Source organism: Nestor notabilis, unplaced genomic scaffold, assembly GCF_000696875.1.
Source record: "Nestor notabilis isolate BGI_N333 unplaced genomic scaffold, ASM69687v1 scaffold1705, whole genome shotgun sequence".
In the NCBI taxonomy this organism is placed as follows: Eukaryota; Metazoa; Chordata; class Aves; order Psittaciformes; family Psittacidae; genus Nestor; species Nestor notabilis.
Genome location: NW_009928597.1, coordinates 22,100 through 34,069, shown reverse-complemented (window position 1 = coordinate 34,069; position 11,970 = coordinate 22,100).

The window sequence follows — 11,970 nt, the reverse complement described above, 5'->3', positions numbered from 1 at the left end:
GGACAGTGTCGAATGCCTTGCACAAGTAAAACTCAAAAAGAACTCAAAAGACCCCAGAAAGCACAAGGATGTGTCAGAGATGAGACAAACTATCAGAGTTTATGTCTCCTAATGGAAAAAGGAATCAGGTAACCATGGTAACACCTAGCAGGGAAGCCATGGAGACCAAACTAATGGTATGGGGCAGCAGATACCTCTAGAAGGGAAGTTCTCCCTGTCCTAGACGGGTGCTGGGTGTCCCAGCCACCTGTGGAGCCCCATGGATGAAGTGGCTCTGCTTTCTCCCAAGGGTGGTGGAGAGCAAATCCTGGGCACAAGTGGGCAGACAGCCTGCTGGTAAAAGCAAAAAGGTTGGTGCTGGATGAGACAACCCAGTGCCTAGAAGTAATGAGGCACCAGCAGCGCTCAGCGTGTTGGGAGCATCAGGGTGTGAGGCTGGGATGTCTGTGGAAATGCCAGCACCCCAAAGCAAGCAGGGACCTCAGGACATCAGTGTGAGTGCAGAGGAGCAGGGGTGGGGAGGATGGTATCACCCCAGGACCTGGTGTCAGGCTCAGTGAGCTGGAGCACAGGCTTGACCATGGACAATGCAGTCAAGAATGCTGCCAGCCTGCTGGCACCATCCCCACAGGGTGAAGTGTCCCATTGCACAGAGATCTCTTGGGGATGGGGTTTTGGTGCCATGTGGCTCTGCAAAGCTGCATGGGCTCCAGGGTGGCAGCAGGGTGACTCTGCTGCTGCCAGCCCCTTCCTAAACCTGCTTATCCCAAACTATGGAAAAGGATCAAACAACAATTATCCCTTCACCCCCTGAGTGCTGGCATCATCCATGGAGGCTGCAAAGGCATTCTGTGTTCATCATCAGACTTGTGTGTCGTCAGGCTCCAGCTCTTTAAGTGGGTAAATGCTCCAGTTTCTCAATTTCCCATGAGCAGAGCTTCTTATTTCAAAACAAAGCCACCTTTCAGCTCGTTAATCTCCACCTAATCCAGGAGAAGCCCAGTGATCCCATTTAAATGGGGTTTTATCTCTGGGTCTGGCCCAGTGAGAACTGGGAGAGATGCTCCCTTTTAACTCTGCTGTGTGCAACTGCTCAAACTGATGTGTATTGAGGGTAAGTGTGCAGCCCCTGTCCACTTCTTACCTCTCACAAGCAGCAGGCATGAGGGAAACAAATGGCTTATTTTACACACATTACCCTTGGAAACTCACTAGCTCTGAAGCTGTCCTTTGACATGAGGATGCTAACAAGAGCAATGCTGAGTAGAGCAGTGTAAATAAGGGATAATTTGGTTTGGTGGCTGAACTGAGGAGTCAAACCCAAAGTTATTCTGTGGTTTGGATTTTCTTACGCCTCCCAGTGGGGTAGATCAGCTGTGAAAAATGGAGAAAAAGGTAAAACAAGGAGTTTTACTGTGTTTTCCAAGGAGCAGTGCAAGAAGTTGAGGAGCTGGACACATCCCTTTAAACCCCAGGCTGCACCCCAGCTGCTTGCGGGGACAAGGCATAGAGCTCAATGCAAAATCTGTTCCCCCTGTGGCACCAGGTCCAGCTGGAGATGCTGCAGCAGCAGCCTGGCTCCTGAGGAAAAACAGTGCATCTCTGTCTCAGAGGACACAGAGGCTTGTGGAGGCTCCTGGGTACCATTGAGCTCTGCCCAGGTCGTGCGAGGTGACACCAGCAGCGAGCACAGCTTGTTCAAGACACTTCCTGCCTGGGAGAACATCTGTCCTGCCAATGGAGAGACATGCAAGAGCCTTGGAGGACGGTTTGAAAATCACTTAGAGCTTCCCATGGAGGGTGTGGGGTTTAACATGTTTTCCCTGGCCGCAGAAAGTAGCATCTTCAACGCAGACAGCCTAGGAACCAGGAGAGCTGGGTACCAACCTGTCTATATGTTGTGTCTGAAATGATGAGATATCCACAACTCGCAGCTGTGGCTTTGTTATTTCCCTTTTTTAAGTATTTTGCGCACTTTATGGATCAAACGCCTTCTTAGAACATTCATCTTCCCCGTTATCTCATGTCCTTGAAAGAGATGACATGATGCTAACAGTCTATATCTGCTGAGAATAATGTCTGTATTCTCTTAACAGAGAAACTACACATTGAGAGTTTAGAAATACCGTTGCCTTATCTGCCCACTGGGAAGGAAAGTGCATGTTTCTGAGCAAGGTTAATGAGCAGCTCAGTATTCCCCTCGCCGCATCCAGAGCCAACCTTAAATCCTTCCTGGGAGCCTTTACCTCTGACACAATGATGGATGGGAGAATAATGGCCCAGCTGAGATGCTGGTGCAGAACAGTGGTGGATGACTTTGGGGACGATTGAGCAGTGCAGGGTTTAAAGTAGAAACACCAACAGGTTTTTTTCCCTCTTTGCTGCTTATAGCAATCCCTCTGCTGAGGCTGCTGGTGTGACGAGTGTATGGTCAGGGGATGGATGGGGTCATGGGCATCACCTCTGTACCCAACAGGTCCCCAGTCTGCAAAGGCCAATGAAGACACAGAGTTAGGAGTTGCCAGAACATTCACATTCTTCAAAGTCCTTCCTGCCGTGTGCTCAGGCTTTTTCATTCATTAAAATAAAGGTGAGGGAGAAAACTTGTCACAGTATATAATCATAAAATTACAGCATGGTTTGTGTTGGAAGGGATCTTAAAGCTCATCCAGTTCCAACCCCCTGCCATGGACAGGGACACCTTCCACTAGATCAGGTTACTCCGAGCCCTGTCCAGCCTCGCCTTGAACACTGCCAGGGATGGGGCAGCCACAGCTTCTCTGGGCAACCTGTGCCAGGGCCTCACCACCCTCACAGGGAAGAACTTCTTCCTGAGATCTCATCTCACTCTCCCCTCTGTCAGGTTAAAGCCATTCCCCCTTGTCCTGTCCCTACAGGCCCTTGTCAAAAGCCCCTCTCCAGCTTTCTTGTCAGCCAGTTTGACCACTGGAGACTGCTCTAAGGTCTCCCTGGCATCTTCTCTTCCCCAGGCTGAACAAGCCCAGCTCTCTCAGCCTGTCTCCATAGCAGAGGCGCTCCAGCCCTCAGAGCATCTTCATGGCCTCCTCTGGATTTGCTCCAACAGCTCCTCCACATCCTTCTTATGTTGGGGAACCCAGACTCAATAATGACATCTCCTGGGGAAAACAACTGGTAATGAAGGCTCTTTAATGAAACAGGCAAAGTGAGATTGAAAGAGCTGGAGACTAAGTTTGGAACAAGCAAAGTTGAAGTTAGGAATACAATGAGAGCTTCCCAGGATGCCCTTTCTGAGGGGTCAGGGCTACCCCTGAACTCTGGGCATTCAGATGAAGCCTTCACATTCACTCAGGAAACCTCCATGAAGGCTTCCTCAAGGATGATGCCAGGTTCAGCCCAGGAGATGCCTCTCCTGATCCCCATCAAGGCATGGACCACCCCGGATACCTGCATGCTGCACAGGGTGGAGGAAGGTATTACGACCAGATCCCTTGCCCAATGCATTGCTCCTGGTACCCACAGCCCGCTCCATGCTCAGCTCTCAACATCTTATCTTCTCCCCACTACCTATCTGCTGGTACCTGGCCTGGGAACCAATTTAAACCCCTTAACTGTGGCCCAAGATTCTTTAGAGCTGGACAGGGTGCAGACAGTTTGGATATCACTGTATGAGCATCATATGTAATTTCCAGGGTTGAAGGCTATGCAGCAATTCCTGAGATGGGGATGCCATCCTGCTTTGATGTGCAGGACCTTGGTCCAAAAGAATTTCCCTGGCTTTATCCAAATAAAGACTTTGGATTCCTAAAGTCCTTTGGACTTCCGTGCAGAAGTGCAAAACTCCCTTTGAGGGCAAATCTCCTCCCTGACTGTAGCAACTCGGCAACATGCTGGATTTCTGCAGCCAAACCCACCATGAGTTCCTGAGACCCAGGGCAGCTGCAGATGAGGCAAAGCTGCTCTGTCTTGGCCATGGCAATGGTGTCCTGCTTTTACATCCATGAGGAGCTGGGAACTGGCACTGAACAGATGCAAAAGGTTGCCTTCTGCCAAATCAACCCAATGTGAGGGGCATGGCCACCCCTAACCTCACCTGCATGCAGCTTCCCCAAACATCTGGAGAACCCAGAAAGGATTTACTGGGATTTTCTCCCTTCTTTTGACTTGAAATACAAATGAATCATGCTGAAGACTCATCTCTTATCACATCTTCCCTCTTGCCTCCCCCTCTTTCTTTTTTTCTTGGTTTTTTGCTTTGTAACTTTCCCAGCAATGTGAGAAGAGCTGTCAAAGCTGTTTCGTACAGACAAAACTGAGAAGACCATCCTCTTATTTGACAACTGCTCCTGGATTTTGCTTTCTTTCTCCTCACTGCCAGCTTCATCATCCCAGTTCAATCTTGACCTTGCATTTTCAGCTGTAGCTTGCCTTTCATGTTTCCCACCCCAGGGCAACTCTGTTCTTTCTAGCAGAGCTTCCTCCAGGCCCCCCCAGGCAGCTCCTGTGACAGACAAACAGTTGCACTGGAGTTTGCTTGCCAAAAAAACCCACCCCATTATATTGGGGCTCCTGAATTACTCACCACAACATGGCCTCATGCATGGTTTGCACCTTCCATTACCTGCAGACGAAGCCCTAAAGCAATGATGCTCAGGGGCTGCCCCAAATAAGAGGGAGGCAGACAAAGGGAGGCAGCTGGGAGGGAGAAAAAAGGTCAAAGGGTGGTAATAAAAGGTATAAAAGGTATAAAAGGATGGTAATAATATAGCCCCAGAGTTTCACTAACTGCATCTATACTAACAGGGCTGTGCAAGCCTTAGACATAAAACTGTGCCACTCTCAGTGCTGCTATATACTTACATGTCCCTGTTAGGGAAGAGGTTTCTCTCTCATCAAGGACGTATTAATGAACAGTCTCATTTAATTATTTCCCCTCCACAGGACAGATGGCATGGAGGGGGGTGGGAGACAGATGGTCAATGTGAGCCTATAGCCAAGACACGGTGGTTCCCAAAACAATCCCCAGCCTCAGCAAGCAACTGGGAGATGCTGGATAAGAGGATGCCCATGCCTAGACCCTAGCAGTGGACTGGGACAGCTTATCCTGGAGTCCAGGAAGTCCTGACAAGGGTCTAGCAATTGCCATCACCAGTTTCCAGTGTCCTAACTGTAATTACAGGGATTACACTGATTAGTGAAAAGCAGGGCACATGCAAGGGGGAAGAAATGTGTTCCACTTAATACTGCTATTTGACTTAATACCATGTATTTGCTTTCAGAGGCAAGAGAGGAGCATCTGGGGACACTCGCTTCAGGGGCGGAGACCTTCATCCCAGTCCAACCATCAACCAAAGCAAATGACACTGTCTCCCTCGCATTTGTCTCAGGAGCATCTGAGTACTTTGTAGAATTCCTGCAGGGACTTTCAGTGCTGATGGATCAGTTCTGGGATATTTATGATCTTATAAAAGATAATAATTGTTTCTCATGAAAAGAAAAAAAAAAAAAAAAATATTAGCAACCTCACCGTTCCTGTAATCAGAAAGAGTCTCTTGCTGGGACCCATCCAAGTTTCCTCCTGACGTCATGAGCATCTATCACCTGTCTGGAACATAAAATACATGAAATCATACAAATGCAGATATCTGTGCAGGAAACATTCTCCTCTGTCTCAAGGAACAGCAAAGAAGTAAAAAGGAGATATTCTGGGTTGTGCTTAAGGAATCAGACAATTGCTCTGGAGGAATTAATTAAAATCCAGGAACTAAATGTATTTAGATACACTGTCAGTCTGAATTATGCCAAGTGTGTTTGACTTTTGCATGTTTAATTAAACTTCTTTGCATGGCAGTCTGCATAAATCTCCCAGCCCAACTTTATAAGCTCCTGGAACAAATGTTTTAAGGGTGAAGAGCTCTCAGACACATTGAAAAGTTCAAAGAAAACTGAGAAGACTGTATCCCTATTGGGGGGGGGGGGGAGTGAGGGGTGGGTTTTAGGGAGGTTTTCTTTGCTTTCTGGATATTGATTGATATTTGGGACTATGCGGTCCCATGCTGGGGTGGACTGCTGCAATGGGAGCTCACAGTGGGTATCCCCACTGCAGAGTTTGGGGAGATGCCTCATTCCTGCATCCATATCAGGTGCTGCACTTAGAACCTGCTGCACTTAGAACCTGCAGCATCCCATTGCCCAGACAGTCCAACAGCATCACCGTCCTGTCCTCCTGAAACCTATCTGGCCTGAGAGAGAGTGCAGATGAAGTTGTTCATTAAGGGCCGGGATGCTCATGCCAGGCAGAGCCACATGCCCGGCTCGTGACCCACGGGCTGTGGGGAAAACCAAGCTCAGTGATACCGAAACCTCCTGGGGCAGGCGTCAGGCAGGTTACCCCCTTGCCAGCTGCCCCACACACCGTGTCACCGCGGTCATCCTCATGCTGCCTGAGAGCCCCTGCTAATTAGCTGGTGTTTAATGTGTTTGAACAACCCTCTCTGCTCTTTTCGCCTTCGCCACTTGACATTTGGAGCTATGTAAACAAGCCGAGCCATGGCAGGCTTTGTGCCTTTTTCCATTCAACAGCACTGCTAACATTACCTCCACGACTGCGGTGGCCAGCAGTGTGTCAGCGAGGAGCACCACAAGCGTGACATGACAATGCCTTCCCCTTTGCCTCCGGGGGTCCTGCCAGCATCCCCTGCCATAGATGGGAGCGTCACCAGCCCCGAGCTCTGCTACCTCGGGGGATTTCTGCCCTGAAGGGCAGATTTCCTTTGGAAAAGGCTCACTTAGAGCATCCTGAGGTTGAGCTGCTTCTGGCTGAAGGGAGAGAGTTTAACACCCAGTGCAGACCCACTCACACTGAGCAATGCTGCTTTGCTCACTGATTTTGCAGCCCCTTTCCAGCAGCCAGGAGTCTTCCTGGCTCTTAGCAATGAGCCTTTTCCTCATCTGATAATCAGTTTTTTTCTAGCACAGGGCAACTCTGCTGTGCCATGCATGGTACATTTCCTACACAGTCATGCCCCAGCTGGATCAGACCTCTGCCCACTTTGCTGCACCCTCAGCAGGGGTCTGAAATCATAGAACCACAGAATGGTTTGGGTTGGAAGGGACCTTAAAGATCATCTAGTTCCAACTGCCTGCCATGGGAAGGGACACATTCCACTAGACCAGGTTGCTCCAAGCCCCGTCCAACCTGGCCTTGAACACTGCCAGGGATGGGGCAGCCACAGCTTCTCTGGACAACCTGTGCCAGGGCCTCAGCACCCTCACAGGGAATAGCTTCTTCCTAGGATCTCACCTCAATCTCCCCTCTGTCAGTTTAGAGCCATTCTCTCTTGTCCTGTCCCTACAAGCGCTTGTCCAAAGACCCTGTCTAGCTTTCTTATCAGCCCCTTTAGGCACTGGAGCTGCTTTAAGGTCTCCCTGGCATCTTTTCTTCTCCAGGCTGAACAACCCCAACTTGCTCAGCTTCAGGTCCTCTTCCATGGGGTGGGGAGCTCCAGAACAGCAGGGTCCCCCTTTGCAGAGCCAGCAACAGCCCCAAGGATTCCCTGAGGAGGTGCAGGATGTGTCCCATTGCCTTACACCAACCCAACAGGCTTCTGTCCCAGGGGGTTTTCAGGATGTGCAGAAGACCCCTTCCTGCAGGCAGGATTTTGGGATGCTGGCTCTGATGCCACACAGCTCTCTCCCTCCTCCCAAGCAGAAATCTCCCCCTTGGCAAACAAAACCAGCCTCCCAGGTGAGATGACTGGCACGGAGGCTCCCCGCTTCTTATTTATTCCTGCAGCATCCCTGGCACAGAAAGAGCCGGGGACAGTCTCGCCACGCGTCTGCCATGGATCATTTCAGATGAACGCTTTGCATTTCAGGAGGGCTATAAAATGATCAAGCCAGCCTCTCCCCGGGCTGCCTCTGCAGTCATTACCCACTGAACAGACAATAAAGGAGACACGACCATCCATGTTTCCGTAACAGCAGGACGGAGGGCTCCAGCAGGCAGCTCACGTTCGCCTACCTTGATTGCTTATGCAGATAACTCAGCACCAAGCACACGGGAATGGTTCTGCTTTGCCTTTGTACAACTGGATTTCGCACAGAGCTGGGGGTGGGAGGCAGAGAGGGATTATTTTTTCATGTTGGGAGCCAGAGAACAAACACTTTGTTATTACGGATCATCTGTTTTATGCGAGTATCTAACAGCCCTGCCTAATACGGGGCGTGCTTTGTGCTGCTGGTGGGTGAATACATGGTAAAACACATTTCAACAAACAAGCTCCAGTCTGAATCCAGAAAGGTGGGAAAAAGTCAATGTCATTTGCTCAGGAAGCCCTTAGGAAGTTGTCCAAGATTGTAAAGAGCATCAGATTGATCCCATAAACATCTCTCTGTCTGCTTATATAGCTGGAAAAACATGGCAGGACAGGAGCTGGAGCTGTCAGGGTGGGTGCCAACCTGGGTTAACCTTTACCTGGTTAAGTGGTGCTGGTGGCTGTGCCAGACAATGCTTAGGCCAGGGGGACCCCACGTTCTGGAGGAGTCTGAGCCAGGATCTGGGAGCAAACAAGGTGGGGAAGGGTGGTCAGAAAAAAGTGGTGGTCAAGGGAAAGGGTGGTCAGAGGGAGAAGTGGTTTTCCAGAGGCAGAAGAGGAGGAGAGGGCTTGCTCAGAGCTAAGCTGGGTCTGGACAAAATCAACATGCATTTGCAAAACACTGAGCTTGACTTAATGGGACACGTTGGAGTGTGGGAAGAGTGCAGTAAACAACCATGCCAGTTATCCCTGGCGTCTCTGCTGTGGTGGATCACAGAATCACAGAATGGTTTGGGTGGGAAGGGACCTTTAAAGGGCATCTAGTCAAACCCCTCTGCCACAGACAGGGACGCCTTCCACTATATCAGGTGGCTCAGAGCCATTTTTTCCAGGGATGAGGCATCTACCACCTCTCTGGGCAACCTGTGATTGAAGGGATGAAGGGAATAAGATGGACAGTTAAGGGTTTTCCTTCCCTTTCCCCCTTTGCTTTTTCCCCATGCCTGTGTGAAAGGCAGGAATATGTTATAGTCTTGGAGAGGTCCTTAGGCTCAAAGGCAAAACTCATATTACAGATTCCCAGGAAGGCAAGAGTGAGCAAAGGAGGACATCACTTCCAACCATGTGTCTGGGGATGTTGAAGGAGGACATTGCTTCCAATCATATATTTGGGAGTGTCAAAGGAGGACATTGCTTCCCACTGTGTATTTGAGAGTGTCATGCAGCCCCATAAAGCATGGCCAAAGTAAATGAAAGCTGCATTAGATGGCACTGCATGGCCAGTGGAGTGGCTCGGCTGCCATAGGAGGAGAGGAAGGACCTCTTCTACCCAGAAAAGAGGCAGCTCAGGAGGGTGTGAGGTCTGCAGGCTCAGGACCACGTGAAGGAGAGAAATAGGAAATGGTCCTCACCATGACCAAGATCCATCCTAGAGCGTGGGCCTGAACGAGCAGGGGAAATTCATCCTCTGGCTCACCCAGAGATGATCTACATTGTCTAGGGCCACTTTTAGAGATGGAAATGACACTTGTAAGTGAGAAGATATTTGGGTATGTTCAGACATACTGCTGCTCCAGCCCCTGGGTATTACTGACACGTGAAAGGGAGCATGAGAGGAGCCAGTGAGATGCCCAGTGGCACACAGAGCTCAGTGCCCTATCCCCACACTGGCATTCCAAGATGGCTGAGCTGAGATGAGCACCCCTCACCTTGCCCTGCTCAACAGCAGCCACCCTCCAACGTGGCCAATGCTGCCCAAAGGAGCAGCACCCAGGGACAGTGACATTCACACTGTGGTCCCCAAACCACAGCCATAAGGATGCAGCCATGCTGCACCCTGCCATGCAACCTCGCTCAGGGTAGAGGAGCACCTTCACCTACAGCATGGAGAAGCTGATGTCCCCTTCCCTAGGGCTTCAGGAGAATGGTTGGCTTGTCCCTTAAGAGAGTGAAATCCTTAATGAGGATTTCACTCTCCTTGGATACAACGCGTTTCAGTGACACTTGCACTGTCCCTACCAGCAGGCACCTCTTTCCCTCCAATGCTGCGACTGTGATGACATTCTGCCTCCTGAACCCAGTGCTGATTCCCATCAGCAGCCTCTGGGCCTGGAAATCACATTGAGCTCCTGGCGACACCAGCATCGCCTTCGAGGCCATTGCCCTGAAATTTCTGCTGTAGCAGAGCACCTCAGGGCTCCCTAGCATGTTTTAATGACTGATGACATTGTACCATCCACGCACCGCCTTATATAGTCCTCTCTGACACTTTGGATTTTATCCCTACATCATCCTTTTGATGGTTGGAGCTTTTCCAGCAAAGTAAAATTCTTCTGGAAAACTCTGGTCCCTGGAGCACTACGTGTTTTGGTTTGTTCTCTCAGTATCTCAGGTTCAGTGAACTCTCACTGGTGCCCAGGTCAGGTCCCTGGGGCTCTGCCTGACCTCTCTGTGGAGCATCCCGGGATAGGGGGCTTGCTCCCAGCACCTCCACATCCATGCTATCCCAGTCCACCAGCTCCTCCTCACAGGATACCCCCCAGCAGGTTTCTCGTGTCTCTTATGGGGTCTGCATGTAACCCACCACTTCCTGAGTGACCTGGTTGGGCTCAGCTCAATGAGATTTTCCAGGGGGCTCAACATGGAAAGGCTGGTGAAGGGAGTTTTTTGAACACATTTTCCCCTATGAACTCCAGCCACCTAACGCTGTTTCAAGGCTCCCTTCATATCCTGCCCTGGGCTTTTGCTGTAGAGGGGATGGTCCCACTCTGCTTAGTGGTTGTCAGGCCACACCAGGAATACTATGTCCAGTTTTGCTCCTCACTGTATAAAAAAGATGCGTACAGGCTGGAGAGAGTCCAGAGAAGGCACAAAGATGATCCAAGGACTGAGCAGTCATGTGAGGAAAGGCTGAGTGAGCTGGGCTTGTTCAGCCTGGAGAGAAGGTGGCTCAGGGAGACCTTATCCCATGTTCCAGTATTTAAAGGGTAGCTACAAAGAAGATAGAGACTCCCTTTTGACAAGGAGTCCCATGGAAAAGATAAGGGGTGATGTGCGCAAGTTACTAATGGGGAGATTCTGAGTAGACACAAGACAAAAACTTTTCACCATGCAAAACAACAGCCATTGGAATAATCTCCCCAGGGCAGTGGTGACTCCCCAACACTGGACAACTAAGATAGGACTGGACATGGTCTCAGTCATGTTTTGCCTAGAAATGTTGGACTGTATGTTCCTTTAAGTACCTTCCAACCTGGGATTCTAAAATTCTATGATTCCTTTATTTCTAACCTGGCTGCTGCTCCTCCTCCTCTGCTGTCTCCCCATCACCCCATTGTGTCTGGGTTATCAGGGCTGTGCCTCTGCAAAGGAAAACCCCCTCCCACTGTGCCAGGGACATGCAAGAGCCTTGCTTGGATGGTGTGTTTCAATCCCAGACACAGCTGAGCCATCACAGTCCCCAGTTCCCTGACAGAGACAGCCCCTTGGGGGTCCCTGTCCCTCAGCAGGGTTTGTGGCTTTCCCTTATCCACTGGTACCTGGTCCCTGCAGGCACCAACACCATCTCAGAGGGCTAGGAGCCAAAGCAGTTGGAAAATGGAGCTGGGTTTAGCAAACTTCAGCAGTTCCTCTGGCCAGAAGGGAGCTTGCCCCTACCCCCCCAGGCAGGAGTACCCCATTGTTTCTACCTTGTCCTTCCCTTGTAACTGAGCCTGGCCCCATGTTGGGAGCAGGAGAGATGCCCATGTGCACATCCCATACAAGCCATCACTGTCCCCATGGGATCTGTTGCCTCAGGCTTCCCACACAGCCAGGAAAGTCCCTGATTGCACAGTCCAAATGAGCAAGGGAGGGGATGTCGGAAACTGAGGCAGGGGAAGCGGCTGTGCCCTGCCTTGCCCGCACATCCATGGCATGTCCCTGCGCCACAGCTGCATCGAACAGAGCGCTGCTG